The sequence below is a fragment of the Haemaphysalis longicornis genome, unplaced genomic scaffold (genome assembly GCF_048455015.1).
Source record: "Haemaphysalis longicornis isolate Haplotype H1 unplaced genomic scaffold, Haemaphysalis longicornis Haplotype H1 scaffold_29, whole genome shotgun sequence".
In the NCBI taxonomy this organism is placed as follows: Eukaryota; Metazoa; Arthropoda; class Arachnida; order Ixodida; family Ixodidae; genus Haemaphysalis; species Haemaphysalis longicornis.
The window spans coordinates 3,667,830-3,683,901 of NW_027526331.1; the positions used below are offsets into that span (position 1 = coordinate 3,667,830).

The window sequence follows — 16,072 nt, forward strand, 5'->3', positions numbered from 1 at the left end:
TACCCATAATTTTAAGACACGCCGCCCGCCGCCGCTGGGTTGCTCTCAGTGTGGCTAACTGAGCCTCCGTGCCCAGAATCAACGGCAGCGTTCAGTAAACAGACCCAGTGAATGAACTTAGGCAACTCTGCCTGAGTTATGGGCGTTTCTTCTGCCAAAATATTCGATTTCAGTTTCCAAATACGCCAACGGCAGCTTAAAAAAACAGGACACGCCCTGGAGAATCGAACTGCCGGCCTCCACAACGTGAAGCCAGATTCTACCTATCGTCCGTCTCAACAGATGGCGTCTTCGTGCAAAATAGACTATAGTGGATTAAAAAAACACACATAAAGGAATAAGAGGCTGCGTTTCGCACTTTTTTTTAGCTTGGGACAAGTTTTTAAATACCGCTTTTCATCTCGCATACAGACAAAAGTATATTGCCGCGCTAATGTATGTCATGGTTGCCAGCATGATTTTTGGGAGGACACATATGGCTCGTAGATATAAAAAAATTCGATTTGAAAAGTTCTAGTGCTATATCAACAAAACCGTTTCTCGTTAAGGTTCATTAGGGAATGCCCTGTCATTTGGGACAGAGAGCATATACTTGATAAAAATCGGTTGTCTGTCTCTTTAAAAGCCACCGTGGACATGATGCAGGCGTTGCGAGTGCAAATTGCTGCCGCGGCTTGAAAACGACGCGCGACGCTCGAGGCAGTGAGACGTTAGGGTTGCCACCTGCCCGGTTCTGGACCGGCCCGACTGGTTTTTTAATTAAACAGTGGGCCGGTTGCCGGTCCATACTTCGAACCAGCCGTCATTGGCCGTTTTTTTGGCCTTTGCGCCGTGATTATGTCCGTTTTGGCGTTTTATAAGCGTCAATTCAACAACTAAGACGGTAAATATGTGTCGACAAGCTGTGCAAAGACACGCGAGCAGAAAAAATACGCATGCGAGCGCGCTGCCTGAGATGGAGGGGGACCTAAGGGAGGAAGAAAACAACGAAATGCTGCCGCCGCGGTCTTTTGCGGTTACTTTTCAGTGAAGCACATACAAAGCAATAACCTAGCTCTGAATCACTTTCAGTACAAAGGTTATGCTGATTCCTCTCTAAGAAAAACGCTACAATAAATGGCACTACATGTCAAAAACATGGCGTCTTTTTTTCAGCTCAAATTAAACATTTTATATACCCCCCCCCCCCCCCCCCCCCCGAAGGGCCGGTTTTTGTTTTTCGGGGAAAGGTGGCAACCCTAGAAGACGTGCGCTTGGGAGCAGCCGGACAGATGTTAGGCTTAATACTGCGGCGGATATTCGATTGCCCCTCTCATAAACGGTGCAGATGACTATTTTTAATGCAATTCGCCAGCACATAATTGCCTCCTTCCTCGTATCTGCAGCCTTGTTTGCGCCATGAGTGCCATTTAGTGGAGCGGAAACAAGTTATCCCTCGAACTATACCTGCGCCTGCCTGGGCCACTTCGCAGCCGCGGCGGCCGCCCCCACAGCAACCGTGCTGGGGGTGTACGTGCCCGGCGCGTTTTCGCGTACAATGTAATAAACAGCAATAAAAATAGAGTGCCTGGAAACGCTGTAGAAATTAGGTCGCGGCCAGCTGCCCGCTGAGCCAACGAAATCTCCGGCGCCAACGATGACGTATGACAGGTTGTTGCGATTGCCTGAGGCCAACAACATTCAATTCAAATTGAACGATTATTATAAGCTTGGAGAACGAGCTATTGCCGCTAAAATTTAGTGCCCGTTCTTTTTATAGCAGCAAGAATAGGGGGCAAAAAAATGGAATTTATGGACGTACACGTGGACATATATTGCGTGCAAGTGCACCATGCCGGCCGACGCTGCACAGAGCCTTCGGTCTAGTTGGGCTTGTCTGACGCGACACTGGCCAACTGGTGCATAAGTGACACTGCGACCTACGTGATCCTGCCTATCGAGTCATACCATATGTTTCACGGCACGATAACTATCCACCGTAAAATAAGCCAGGTACAAGTCCGTACAGAAAAAAATGGGCCCATCTCCCCGCGAGGGGGACTCGAGTAAATGCGTCGCATAGGGGGTGGGTGTATTGCGTTAACGTTTAGTGTTTGGGGGGTTGGTGCTATGACGTGTACACCACGCAACTATCACGCCGCTAGCACGCCGCTGAGTCGCCAACGCACGCCGCTGACGACGTAGTTTGAATGAGTCTAGGATATAAGGCGCGTTCGTAGCCTTTGATTCTGTGTCGGTTTTGTGGCGCAGCGGGAAGAGCACCATGTACCTCGCGCTCCGCCCACAGGTAGTGAATGCGTTGTATCAGCAGCTTCTTGACGTAGTTTGAATGAGTCAAGGATATAAGGCGTGTTCGTAGCCTTTGATTCTGTGTCGCTTTTGTGGCGCAGTGGGTAGAGCACCATGTACCTTGCGTTCCGCCCGCAGGGTCGTGGGATCGAAACCAGGCACCGGTAACTGTTATTTCTTTTTATAGTGTAGGGGGAGGCTGGCTGCTGTGGACGCCGACGCACGGGTGACATCATGAGTTATACAAATTCTCTGCATTTAAAAAAAAGAAAACGCGCCCAAACAGCAGTCATTGGTCAGTATTGTAACGCCGCCTGTGAAGGCAGATGGTAACAATAACAGGGCTTCAAAATCCATGTTTATGCCGTTGGTGGAAGCCTCAGTCAACATACTACCCTTTGTTGTGGTACCTGCCCTGGACACATGATTGCCGGCGTCACTAAACACACGATGTAGCGGGAGATTTGAAATCGCAGCTTAAATCGTTCCTTTTCGCAGTGAGTAAAGCATCGTTTGCTGCCCGGCAAGCGCTGAGCGAACTGCAAAACAGCAAATCATTCGAATAAAACAAACTTGTATTTTGTCTTGATGGCCCTTAATCTCGGCAGCAGCGAGAGGGGGTTGTCCAATTAGGCCCGCCTAAACCAGATGTCGCTGGCGCCGCACTCGCCCCTACTAGCCTTTGCCAGTTTCTGATTCCGCCGTAGACTGCCATTTTCCGCTGCGAGGGGCGCCGTCAGCAAAATGTGTTGGGCCCGAAGAAAAGTGATAATTTGATATTGTCGACGCACACATAATTTACGTGTACGTGCTCACAATTTGATATTGTCTATATTGGTGGCTCAGCATGCCTATCACATAAGCGACAGCGCCACAGACTGTAAAAACCAATCAACACAAGCATGTCATAGGGTGGCTCCCCAGGGGTGCCGAATGGCCAAAATCTAATTGAGAAAGGCGTACTATCCATGTCTTTTCTGAGGGTTCCCTGCAAAATGTACCCGAAAAAGTCAGCGTCTCGGCAATCTACAAAACAGTGATCAATTGTCTTTGGTCGCGAACAGAGCCGGCAGTCTGTCGAGCAAGCTATAAACAGACCCCGGTATTTCATACACGTTTTTACAGGAGCGTACCAGTGTGTAATTTAAAGCAAAATGTTTTCTAGTGGAACACGCATTTCACACACTCTATTGAGGACATCCTGGTACGGACACTGGAGGTACGGAACACGATGGGAAATAGCCAAGAAACCAGGGCATCGTAAATAGACTCGCGCGAAGCATAAAATATGTACTCAAGGTTAAACCGAGCCTGTAAGAAGCGAAACGTGTCAACCACTTTTTTGAGGAAATCCCGCGGACTTCGGGCTGCCTCCACAGACGCCGAAGACACCACAATATAAGGGAGAAAATGTGCAAGACGTGTTTGCAGTACAGCTTTCAAAAAAGGATGTTGAACATCTCGAAAGTAGAATAAACAAGAAACAAGCTGCCAAACAAAAAGATGAGCAAGCCCAAGTTTCCCTCGCACAACCGTAAGAAAAAAAGATTATCGCTAGCTCACTACGCGGACACCAAATGGGGGTTGCGAAAATCCGGTGGAAAGCCTGCGCCCTGAGCCGAGAGCAATATAACACCTGTGGGACATAAAGAAGATGTATCACAAGAAACGTGTTACACGCTCGATCAAGACAAAAGATGGAAGGCTTCCGTCCCCGCCAGACGTTCACTTGGCGCTGTATACCTTCCCCGCCTGCTCCGACAAATGCGAGTCATCACACTAAACTTTTTTACACCCTTTTAGCCAAAAAAGGGTGTAGCATAAGTTGAAAAAGGGTGTTGGGAGGCCTTTACATCCTTTTCACTTATGCTACACCCTTTTGCTAGCTCTACACCTTTTTGTGTGAAAAAAAGGGTATTGATCAACTTCAACACCCTTGGTTTTTCTTAGGGTGTTGAAAAGGTGTGGAAAAGGTGTTGAGCTGTTCATTGAATAAGGCATCGCCTCCTGTATTTTTACAATGCCAAACGCATCAGCCCGGACCGGCCAACCAAGCCCTCTCCCTCTATCCGGCCACTCTCCCCCAATCGCCAGCCTTCCCAGTGCTTTAATCACGTGACCAGTTCATCTTGGGGCGACGCGTGGTGGAAAACGGCAACCATGCTATTTTGTTCTGCCACTTCTCATAAGGGGCGCTGCAGTGATCACATTTTCTTTGTATGAATGTCAGATTGCTGTTTCGAACCCCGCCATACCGGCAATACTGCTGTCGTTCGCCAACAGTGGCCGTAGACGCGGTGGATGCGCTTCAGTCCGTTGCAACGTGACGCGGCGCATTCATCGCCTCCGCTTGTTTGTTTTCTGGCCGACCTGTCTCCTTGATAGCAGCCGAGGCTAAAAATGACTGCTGGTAAAGTTGTTTTAAGCACCTTGGCGGCTCGGGCTGTCGGCGGCTCAAGTTGTCGTCGTCCTTCGTCGTCATATTCTCATGTGGTCGCGGTACTAAAACACCAGGACACTCGTTTCCCAACGCCTCGCGCTAGCAATGTTTCATGTACGTGGGAAGAACGCGTCGCAGAACAACACACCGGGACACTCGCTTTTCGTTCGCGCTTCCTTGTTTACACTTATTCCGCGCCGTAGTCGCTTTAGTCTTAAAATTTGCAGTTCTACGTTTTCAATTTCCCTTCTCCACCGTCTTCGTAATGGGGATGTCTGGCGCTGTGTGCTAAGAGAGACTTAATACATGTATACAGTGGGGCTCTTCGATTTGCAGTCTTGGACTCACCGCGGACTCCCCGAGAAGCAGTCCGCCGTTCGATTTTCCCTTGTATCCCTATGGCTTCGGGGAATCCTCGGACTACCCGCGGACTATCCACGGTGAGTCCGAGACGGTAAATCGAAGAACCCCAGTGCATGTTTCGCCCCTCCCCAGGTTTCGTGTTAGTGGAGATGGCCCGGTCATTTTTTACTCATTATATTAGGGCCAACAAAAAAAAAAGTTTTCATCAGGTAAGTGTACTAAGAACCTCTGACGAACTATATATGAATTCAAAAATAATAATATTAAACAGCGACAAACATCGTGCTCGGCAGATTTTATTCGGACTACTATTGAAGTGGTGTGGAATTCAAAAATTTAGAAGAAAGTACGTAATAGATAAGAAAAGCGCTTGACGTTTGTTGGTTCCGCAAAACATGCATGCCTAAATCGCCTAAAATGCAGACGGCAGATGGGCGGGTTTTGTTTTCTGGTTTGAACAAATGAAACTAGGGCGAAGTCTAACTGAAACTTTTACAATTGTTGTCGCAGAAACGTGTATTGGCACAAAGAAAAAGTATTGCGCTCATTTTATAACGGTTAAAATTAGTCTATTCGTTTTCACTAAAGCTCTTACTAATGACCGGCGTTGTCAGGCATAATCTCAGATGACCCGCAGACGGTAATTGTTCGCGCAATACTCCAGCAAACAATTCCGCGTTATATAATTTTTTTATTTGTACCATATATATTTTTTGCCTCCAATATAAATAACCCCCTCTCGCAGCGTGTTTGCCGCGCATCGCGCATCTTTACAGCCGCTAAAACATTCAACCCGGTCGCGCAGTTTGAAGGAAATGCAAATTGGAACTCTCGCAATACGCTGGCTCGGCTGTATGTCCTCGAAGCGAGATTCGTCTCGAGGGTACGCAAAAAAAAAAAAAAAACTTAGTAAATATAACTTCTGTCGGCGAGCATTGGTAGTGTCGATATAGCTTTGAAGTTAGTTTACTGCCGTTCGTCTAGGACGCGCCACGCGCACAAATAAATCAAACATGTAGTTATTGATGGGTTTGGCGTTTGCATGGTTAAATAAAAGTACTTTTTTTTAATAAGGCGGGGCATGGACGGCTGCAGGTTTAATGGGAACCATACTTTCGCGAATGTCGTACTTTATCAAAGAATGGGTTTGTGCTAATTGGTATTGCATGATCAGCAACTTCAAGCCCGAAAATTCTCGGACGCAGGACGCTACAGGCAAGGACAGCTCATGTCCTTGTCCGGAATGTCCTACGTAAGAGCGTTTTCCCGCTAAAATTGTTAATCGCAATTTATGTTTTTAATAACAACGGCTGCGTGAGTGTCGTTCTTAGTATTTTTACTTTATTACGAAATAAAAATCTTTCCATGCCTACCATTGCTTGCCGAGTGCCCTACAGCGGACCGTGTAACACCCTGCATTTCCGCAAAAAAATGCACAACTGGCGGAAATAACACCCGTGTTTGTTTTAATTGAGTAGATTGAGACAATTGATCGAACATAATTTCGAAAAAATAAAAAGAAACACAACACAAAAATTTAACAACAGCGAAGTGACGAAATAAAAAAAAATGTGCGCACCCTGTGGCACTGTTTAAAAAAGCCGCCTGTACTAAAGAGTTGTTCAGCGCGAAACAGAAAGCTTTGTCACGGCGCCTAGGCGAACTGAAGCAACCAAGAAGCCGGAGCAAAGTGAACAGGCATAAAAGAGGGAGAGGCCTTGACAGCCACGAATCGTCCGCTCTCGAGTTGACTTGTTGCCCCGCTAGCCCGCTCCCGGCCCGGTTCATCCCGCGGCCCCATCTTGTGGCGAATCAGCGAACCAGGCGTACCCGGCCACGGCCTCCGCGATCGGCTGCCGGCGGCGCATCGCGGAGGCCGTGACCCGGCCACGGCCGGACTGGAGGAGCGGCGAGCGCGCACTTTCATACGAAGTGTGCGCCCGCATCTCCTCCAGCCCGGCCGTGACCCGGCCACGGCCGGGCTGGAGGAGCCGGCGGGCGCGCACTTTCATACGGCCTGCGCCTCGGGTATAGTTCCCACCTTTCACCGCCGCTAGTTCGTGTCGCTGCGGACCAACCCTCGCTAGGGTGCCTCGCATGCGGCTAAAAGGAGGAAATTATTCCACGTTTTGATTGGCTCCTGAAACCACTGTCAGTTGGGGACAAAAGTTAGGGACATTTAGGGAATTTGTTGTTGCAGTGAGCAGGCTTGATGTGGCTTCGCGCGTCGCCTCCTAAGGAATTCCCTGTAAGTAGCTGAGAGGAGGCGATGGCCAGTGTCTAGCAGCAGACGACGCAAGAAACGGCTGGAACTGACGCTTCCTTTTGTAATTACTTCAATTTTTACGGGTGTCTTGCTGAACGATTTTTTTAATGCGGAGCGTGCCTGCCTGACCGTGTCCATGGTGTCGCCCCGAGTTTGTCCTGCGCTGGTTCCTTTATTCTTAAAAAAACTTCAAAATTTCTTTCTCCTCTGTGTGGCCCTAATATATTACTGCTGGCCCGCGCCAACCAATAATCAGATTTGGAGGACGTCTTCTTCATTATTTCTCCGACACTTAATTACCTCTGCGTTTAAGTTTCTGCTTCTTTCAAGAACGATGAGAAAATCATCCGTTCACGGCTGCGAGATTTACTACAACCGCGCGTGCACCCGGGAGAACAGTTATCGCAATAGCAGTTTTACTTGTGCAGTGTGCCACATTTAAACTAAAAAGAAACGTAGGATAAGATACTGCCTTCTCTAGTCAGTTTCCAGATGTGGTCATTCCAAAATGCATATTTATTGGCAATAGATGGTAGGTAGCTTATTTAGTGGATCTAAGTCTAAACAAATTTGTGTTATTGCAGGATGCTTGATTGCTGACACTAGCCCTTTGTAGTAACCGATGTAAAGCAAGCATTAGATTGCTTCCAACTTACAGGCTTCAAGAGCAGATGTGAAGGCCAGTATTAAAATATGCAAAATCTTGAGAACCTGCTGTTGTAAGAGAACCTGCAGTGTAGCATCTCAATCTTAATGTCTTCTTGTGAAGACCTTTAACATGTTCCTCGGACAAATGTCTTATAACTTTTCAGCTTGAGAGGTAGTAGTAGTAGTATGTATTGTTGAATAAGGCGGACTTAGCCTTGCATAGCTGCCGGCAATTGCTCCGCCTAATCGTCCCCAATACCATATCAAATCTCTCAAAGTCATAACACCTCACTTAGTCCTAAAATAACAGACACGCAATGTCACCACACCTCACTTAGTCCTGTGGACTGCAAGAATCCGAGTAGGAGATGAGACACATCTCTTCGCACAATCCAGTGGTCCCTAGAAAAAATAATGTCCTCCGATGTAGCATGGGCACTCCTACTACTTGAATTGGTTGTGAATGTTGGCTACCTGGCAGTTCGTTTAAACTGCAGCATAAATACCAATAAGTGACCAGGGGACGATGACGTGCAAGTGCTTGGGTATTGTCCTCCATGTTATTTCCACGTTCCTGAACAATGTAAAAGGAATATACCAAATGAAGGAGACAGTTTTTAGTTTTATTTATTCCCAGTTTCACGGCCATAGAAGACGACATATCAGAGGTGCTCAGCACAAACATTGTAGGTGCATCCAGATGCTTGTTGAGACCCCTGTCGCTGAAAAGTAAAAAAGAAATAGCATTTTGAAAACTGGTCAAGCACTACATATATTTCCTTAGGAGCCTCCCATTCACAATTCAAATGAACAAACAGCTTATTAAACACAGTACACTATTATTGTGTTGCTTGCGTGTATGTTTTTTAGTATGCGTGTGGACACTGACGTTTCTGCTGTATCTTTTCTCCTTTATTTTTTTTCTTGTACGCACGTGGCAGAATTCTCTCATGTTATTATTCTTCGTTTAATCTGCTCAGGTACCACACCCCTCATTAATGTCAGTGGGGCCATAAGGGTATCTTGAATAAATAAACATAGAACACCAAATACATGGTGCTACATCTACAAATTAACGTTCCTGTAGCAGTTAAAAATTTATAAAATAAATAATAAAATGGCACATTTCCACACATTTCCTAATACAAATAAAAACACGGCCAACTCCAGCTTTCTTCAAAATTTTGTACTATACCAGTCTCTTTGAACCAGGCAAAAAAACTGTAAGCATCTTGAAAACAATTTTATTTGCACGTAAATTGCAGACAGCTTAAAGGGTCCATGAAGAGAAAATATAACTTTGTTTAACTTTAAAGAGTTAGGCTTCAGTACCTCAGTCAGCTCCATTCCGGCCATGAAAGACGTTTTTTAACCGATAAAAACGCAAGAAATACTTAAGAACTTTCAAATTTCGCGCCACAGTGACGTGTTATCGGCGCGAGTGACGTCATACGGGCCAGCACTAAAAACATAATTTTCAGTGGGTTGGGTGCAAGTTAGCATTCGAGTGATTCGATCAAACGGAACTAGCGGCCCCACTACAATCGTCCAGTCATGTGTCCTGGCGATTGATTAGTTCGGCCGCCGTCAATCGCCCAAACAAGTTTCTGTGACGTCATAGAAAAGTTGCTGGAAACTGGCTAGCGAGTCGCCACAGCTCCACGCGTTTTCTTTAATATCTTCGTTATTTTTGGAAGTTTGCGATGAAATCAGTGTCGGTTTTATCAGAACAAAGCAGCCTTTCTAATAAACCAAACTTGTATTTTGTCTTCATGGCCCCTTTAAAGGAGCCATGAAGAGAAAACACAAGTTTGGTTCATTTAAAAGATTGTCTCGTTAGAATCATACTGACACCACTTTTAACGTAAACTTCGCTCAAATAAGCTACATAATTACGAAAAACGGGAATGGTCATGCGACCAACCAGCTCATTCCCCGCAACAGAACCTATGATGTCACATGAGCTAAGCTCTGCGATTGGCGGAGGCTGGCAGAAGCAGACACAAATTAGGTAGAGCTGTAATTACAAACTAGACGAACGAGCGATTTGCGCTTAAATTTAGGGCACATTCTTTACAAAGCAATAAGAATGATGGGACAAACAGTGGAAATTATGAAAGCACATGTAAACATAGAAGTACTGATGCATTCTGCTGTTCGTACTGCGCACAGCATGCTTGGTTTAGCTGCACAGCACTACGGGGCTTGGGGCTGTCTCAGACGACACTGGCCGATTGACGCAAGCAACGGTGTTTTACGTGACCCCATTTGTCAAGCGAGCACTGTTTCAGGGAACGAATATTTTCTCCCAGAACAAAAACAAGCCAGGTTTAAATGCGGGCAAACACAAACCAAACACTTGCCACGGTATGGTGGCGCCATCTAGGTTACGGAACGTAAAAAAACGCGAGAACAAACCAACACCGCTGTACAGGGTGGAGACAACCTTTGAACGGTCCCGTCCCGCCGCAATTGGGCCAACGGGCTCAACGCGTTATTCTTTTCGTTTCCCACGAGACCTAGCAACGCGAAACAGACAATATGATTCAAACTTCTTCAGTAAACCGCGTTGCGGCGATAATTTTAGCGCGGTTTTGACACAATGACTTGCTTCGGCGGCGAGCGAGCAACCGAAAATGGCGGCGCCAGCGTATACGTGTCTCTACCCTGTACGGCGGATGCGTGAATCAAGGTACTCTAGGCTGCAGAGCGGTCGGTTCCTGTGATGTCACTTGGGACCACGAAAACGCACGATTGAGCGGGAAAATCAAAATTTCAACCTAAATTGTTTAATTTCTCAGTGAATAAAGCACCGTTTGTATCCGGACAAGCGCTGGGGGCACTATAAAACACGAAATCTTTCGAATAAAACCAACTTGCATTTTCTCTTCATGGCTCCTTTAACTTAGGTGTCGCAGAAGCTGTTGTACAACAATGACTTACTTGCTCGTCTCTGTTTTTCTGATTTTGCCCTTCTACGAACAAGTCACATCCTACAGTCGCAATGAGGTTGGTCGACCTGTTTACAGTTACAAAATAGAAAGCTATTGTATTGTGCTTATTTCTAACATTATTTTAAAGTTCTTACTCTCACTCCTGTGACACCTAAGGCTGATTCAGCTGGAGAGCACCCCTATGTTGGCAGCAAATTCTATAGTGGTATGAAGTGGCAAAGATTTGGCAAAACAAAGCTTTTTTTGTGATGTAAGGATGATGCTCTACCAGGTGAGCGCAAGGGTGGAGATTGCTTCACCTTTGCACGATAATGCATTAATCACGACTAAGTTCAGTTAGGTGTCCTCGACATTTCAGAGAAGTGCCGAGCAAAAACTGTTTTGAAGAACAACTCAGAAATACTAATGGCCAGAAATGGGCGGCTGGGCGGCCAGAATGTTACGGTCTCTCTTAACTCCAAACTAAAAACAAGTCAGCTTAAAACAAGTAAAAAATACCTTAAAGGAGTAGCACCACTATTAAACGTTCATAGCATGATTAGGAGTACTTGAAATATCAAAGCTGAGATAACTATGCAAAAAGTTTCCTTTGTAGCTGCAGATTTTAGTAGCAACCATTCAGTATAACATATTTTAAATCAATTTTAATATTTACATGCACAAGAAAGCTCCGAATGAATACCCTTTCGACACTGGCATAAGCAAGATACGTGGAGTGCCTCGCCATGCAGTTCGCCCCAAACTGCCGACATTAGGGCTCCAGTGACTTAGCCAACACACTGGCTGCTGATGGTGCACGCTGCACTGCCTTGTGAATCATGTCACAGTTTTGGGACTGATATCGTGTGGCCCAGACGTGTGCGGCCATGGCCAGCTTGGGCCACTCTAGGGCACGCATCTAGTCTGACCATGATGCAATGAGAACAGCGACATCAAGAGTGCCATTCTCTCATGGCGGCCGCCTTGGTGTTCGTTCTGTCCAAGCCAAAACTGACACGAATAAACAAGGCTCAAAATAATTATATATACTGAGGTTGACTATCTAATGTTCCAATCTATGATTCCTGGGCTGGTAGGCACCCATAGAAATGGGAAAAATGTAACACGAGAATTTCATACCAGTACTTTTTTAGAATATTTACATAGACAAATGAACTGCAAGCTAATGACCCTTTCTGCCAGTTGTTGCCCCCATCTGTCCACCATTCCTCAGCTGAGCATGAAAGACTGGTACAATAAAGTGTCAAGTTTAGATCTGACAAGTTTGCAAGCTCAGTGATTCACATTGAACTTTTTGTGTCCTTTCTTTACAAGGATTTAACCTATAACCACTCCTCCCTGGCTTGGCTCATGTACAATGCTTAAGCTTCACGCACATACTGTACTTGGTACAGTTTCATTTACTAAAGTGAAGCCTCCAGCCTCTCGCTGATGTGTCTGTAGTCCACCCAAAATGCACTGCAGAAAGCCAACTTTTTCTAATGATGACGATCGTGGGTGAAGTGAACGCTTCCCGTGATCTGAATTGAACCTGGGTCCCTCATGTTATGAAGCTGACATCTATCCCATTGCGTCATTCCAGCACAGTCAAAGCAATCTGGATTTGCATAGAAGTGGAAAATTACACAGGAAATGTACACCTCCATCTAACAACAATGGTTGTACACTACAGAAGGTCATGGATTGCCTGCATCAGTAAAGCTCTAGAGAGCACAACTGCAGCGCATCAGACCGTCCCAATAAGAAACAGGTGTTCAGTACTGGGCTGGTTAATTTGGTGTTGGACTTGGTTTCGGAAAGCTTCACATCCCCCATTTTTGTCGTTTCAACAGATGGGCAGTTGATTTTTTGTTAAGTCTTCCCGTCAGTAACTAGGACACAGCTACATATTTGGTTGTCATACTACCAGGGTGGTCTGCGAGCAGACACAGTCTGTCTGCGGCTAATTTCGAGTGTACAACAAAACGACCCACTTGTGGAGGCATTCACCTGCTTTCCATGGGTACCCAGAAAGGATGTAGACCAAGCCTTGCTCTCCAGGCCCTGCACCAACATCGTAGGGGCCAAGTCCAAGCACTTCTTTTTTTCCACTGGAAGCCCTCCTATGCAGATGCTGCAGGAACAGGATTAAATGCTGTGTCAGCACAACTGAAAGTTGGGTAGGCTAATAATACATCTTTGAAAAACAAAATGCGTAAAAGATGGCGACGTGGAATAAGACCACACAGGACAACCGACTACAATAAAAAGAACACACATACAGCGCATTGTCCTGTGTTGTTTTCTGCAAAAGCAGAAGTGGGCAATCTCTGCCGCATTGTTAATAACAAGGATTATTCAAGTAAAGGGAGGAACGAGTGCAGTGTTAACCTTGCGCAGCCTTTAGTTCATTGTACGATTGGCATGGTTTACAGAATTCCGTTGTCATGTAAGTCCGTGTATGTGGGCCAGACAGGACGCCGTCTAAGCGTCCATCTCGGAGAGCACTTGTTTACGGTAACGAAATCAACGGGTGCAAATCTTCCTGCACATGATAAAAAGTGTGGGTGCCACCCTTTGTTTGACGAGGCTGTGGTGTGTCCCTCCTGCCTGTACGCGTTATTTGTGTGCTTTCAAATTTTCAGTGGCTTTATGCCCTGCCACATCCTATTTGTCCCATATGCAGCTTCTTCCATTCACCTTCAATGTACACATTACTGACAGTTGCTCCTGGTGCCTCCTCATAAAGGGCCCAAAATGCCCCTTAAACTTCACAGCCCCTTGGACGATCTGATTCTGCCGCTGTCATTTGGTCTATCCTTTCTCTCTCCCTCTTCCGTCTTTTTTGGCTCACGATTTCACGCTTTTGTTTTTCCCTTTGGCCGCGATATCCTTACGTTCTCTGCACAGAAGCGACGTTTTCCATTCATCTCCCGCAACGCAACTTAACTGCCCGAAGAGCTAGAACGTTGATGCGTGCACACGGCATACTCGCGAGATTAACGCTATCAAACACACGCATACTTACGATCGAGGCACTGCACCTCACACATCCAGGACAGCGCTTCGGGGAGTACACGCCACCGGTTCGATCAAACTTGAGCAATGTTATGGGCTCCTACACAAAAGGAACAACGAAACGCTTGAAACTGCGGCCGGAGTGTGAAAGGACACAGCATCGTAATTTGAATTGAGCGTGTGCTGCATACTCGGGCGAGAAACAGGGAGTGGGAAAAGAAACCACACGTACTACGTTGGATACACGAAGCAGGTGTTGGTTTGCGCGCCAACGTCTGGTTTGTCGTTTTCCATTGTGTCTGTTCCTCGCCCAAGTATGCAGCGCACGCTAAATTTGATTCAAGATTATACAAAAATCGTTAACATCACAATACAGCTAGGAGGCCGAGCTAGGCGGCCACGTAAGCAAGAATTCACGCAGCTTTAGGGTACACAGTACAGTGGTATAAACACAAAAACTACAACAAACATAAAATAGCGATGTTACTGACCTTGCTGGGAAAATGAGCGCATCGATGCCCTCTTTTCCGCTCTTCCATGTCTGTGACTGCAAACGCCGGAGACCGGCATGGCTGATCTACGCTGAGCTCAGGTACATACAGGAGGCGATGGCTCAGGCTGCAAGTCTCTCTTGAAATGTCGTAGTAGGTATGTCGGATACGGAGATCGCACCAATACTAGCATTCACGGTATATTCACGCATCTGCAGCTTCACTTGGCAGCAATCAACACAAACACACGCTGGGTACTCAAATCGTTCACTCGGGGGACCCAGGGAAATGCTGCGCCTACTTCGGCGTTGTCCCTAGGCGCTCAAAAACAAGCCCAGTGACGTCACGTTTTGATCACGTGACCCAAGGATTTCTTTCCTCCTTTTAACCGCTCCGGGGTGCCTCGATGCGCGCCCGCTCCGCTGAGGGTGAGGACAACCGCGTCGTCTGCTAGCGCGACCGCCATTTTCTTGCATCCGCTAGGCGCGGGGCGCGCGTTTGCTGCGTGACGCGCCTTGATAGTGCTGGTCTCGCTAACAGTGTGGGCTTGATTTGGCTTTACTTTTGATATACATTCTTTTTCTAGGGTAGATGAACAGAAGAGTAAGGTTTTGGTGTAGTATTTTCTATTTTGAGGTGATTAGCGAAGGTATAGTGAATGCCTTTCTTTTTTTACGATAGGTGATATGGCGGGAATCTTCTCGCCGTCGTGTCATACCGGCGCCGTGAACTTGCTGTCGTTGCGTTTACATATTAACATAGCAGAAAGTAGGCGGAGTACACGAAGGAAGGGAACTGCTGCATATTCAAGTGCGAATGTCCGGCAGGCACGCTTACAGCCACTGAAACTATTATTCGGTACTTACATATATAGGATTGCCTGGCGGCAAAGTGTGTCATGCATGCACTGTGCAATCTGAACGTGATTGATTGATTGGTGAGGTTTAAAGCGCCTACGCTACATAGGCGATGAGGCGCCGTAGTGGAGGGCTACGGATTAATTTTGACCACCTAGGAATCTTTAACCTGCGCCGAAATCTCGAACAAACGGGCGATTTGTATTTTCGTCTCCATCAGAAAAGCGGCCGCCGCGGCCGAGAATCGAACTAGCGTCCTTGGGCTGCAATCTAAACATGAAGGCTTACACGGATGTAGGAATAATCATTTAATACCTTGAAGCAAAAATACACTATGTACAAAGTGATGAACGACATCCTCCACTGCTGATACATAATACATTATGTACAAAATGATACAAACACACTTCCCTGCAGCTATAATACAAGTAATGATGATTACACTCGAATGTTTTCGAACTTGCTTTTTGCGGTTTTGAATTGCGTTCTTAGCATGTGTGTGATCTTGAAGTACGGTGTATCTTCTTTCCAGGTCTGCCAACTGCTTTTTCAACTCAGCACAATCCCTTTGTGTCTCACTAGCTGTGAGAGTTTCATTTGCCGAGTTTGGAATTCCGCCATTTAAAGCTTCGAAACCTGGGCTGTTGAGTTGGAGGTTTTCCGATGACGTCTCTTGTATTTACCGTCTCTTGTGATACCGATGACGTCTCTTGTGAGTTGACTCGGGGAGGATTTCCGCTGTCTGATGATGCGTGAAGTTCTTCAGC

At 46.4% G+C, this 16,072-nt stretch overlaps 1 long non-coding RNA gene across 1 annotated transcript; it reads right to left on the reverse strand.

Moving 5' to 3' along the window:
* Window positions 1-9,309: 9,309 nt before the first annotated feature.
* On the reverse strand, window positions 9,310-14,838 carry LOC144173126 (uncharacterized). The gene is made up of 4 exons (XR_013323163.1): window positions 14,449-14,838; window positions 13,968-14,057; window positions 12,950-13,073; window positions 9,310-11,025 (listed from the first exon to the last, which is right to left on the reverse strand). It is a non-coding gene; the product is annotated as an uncharacterized LOC144173126 (long non-coding RNA).
* Between the last annotated feature and the right edge of the window lie 1,234 nt (window positions 14,839-16,072).